Source organism: Bombus huntii, unplaced genomic scaffold (genome assembly GCF_024542735.1).
Source record: "Bombus huntii isolate Logan2020A unplaced genomic scaffold, iyBomHunt1.1 ctg00000052.1, whole genome shotgun sequence".
Lineage (NCBI taxonomy): Eukaryota > Metazoa > Arthropoda > Insecta > Hymenoptera > Apidae > Bombus > Bombus huntii.
Genome location: NW_026099316.1, coordinates 520,340 through 521,503, shown reverse-complemented (window position 1 = coordinate 521,503; position 1,164 = coordinate 520,340). Strand labels below are relative to the sequence as shown.

The 1,164-nt window shown below is 49.7% G+C and overlaps 1 pseudogene; it reads right to left on the bottom strand.

The window, feature by feature from the left end:
• Positions 1–817: 817 nt before the first annotated feature.
• On the bottom strand, positions 818–936 carry LOC126875723 (5S ribosomal RNA; annotated as a pseudogene).
• Between the last annotated feature and the right edge of the window lie 228 nt (positions 937–1,164).

The following is a 1,164-nucleotide window of genomic DNA, read 5'->3' as shown; positions in this document are numbered from 1 at the left end:
TCTAATAAATATGTCGGGTTTACATTAGAATTAGGGTTAGGGGCGTGAAACGAATCCTCGTTTGGGTTACACGTTGTCGTTATGCAATAGAGAAGACATTGACTAGCGCAAATACGATTATTATAGAACCGGACAAGTAACCGTGGTAGTTAGGTACTCGAGAAACTAATGACAATGATCCTAGGTTCAATAACGAATCCGCGGTCGACGGGATGATAGATGAACGTACTCACAAAATCCAAGTCGGATGCGTAATATTCACTGGCCGTAAAGGGTTACTCCTTAATCGATGAGATCGCGAGCGAGAATGCCTTTCCCGTCCCGATGATGCCACAGAGGAAAACTATAACGGGGTGTGTCTAAGGATACGAGATCATCGGATTCGTCGAGAAAAGCCTTCGTTCAGAAAGTAAGGGAAATTGACGTTGCTGCTAATTGGTCAATCTCCATATCGGTGGTTAGAGAAGGATGCTAGCCGCCCTCGAGGGAAAGTTGCTAGTGGGAGACGCCGCTCGTTGAAAAATACGTCTCCCCTATCTTCCCGTAGTTGGGACAAAGGCTGTTTGTCTGTTTGAAGGACTTTAGTTAACTAAACCTTAAGATTTATAACGGGCCCTCGGGCTAGCCGAACATGTACTGCGGAGACGCATCGACATCTTAATACCACGGCTGATGGAGCGGTGTGTGACCATTGTTAGACCGCCTCGTCGCCATGCCAGGCAGCCCGGTTCCCCTACCGGACTGCTTGGCGGCCCCGAGGCGCTGAGCCGCCAAGCGCCCAAGGCCCGAACCCCACGGAGGGGGGGCCAGCACGCTTCGCCAACGCCACACGGAGGTCCCAGGCGTTCACCCATCCGAGTACTACCCGTGCCCGGCGCTGCTTAACTTTCGTGATTTGACGGGAACGAGTGCATTCAGCCCGGCCAGGGCGTTGGCGTTGCGAGTAAATGGCTCTTTACCAACGTTCTTCTTCCATCTTTCCGGATTCCAATCCTCCAGCATCGATCTCGTTTTCTTGGTCTACGACGTCGTTCGACGTATCATTAGCAGGATAATTAGTTTCCTCTTTTGACAAATTTTTATCTCTGTTGAGATGCGATTACATCTTTAGACACAACGTTAGGCAATATTCTGAGGGGACAAGAAGTTTTGGAGAGAATGGTA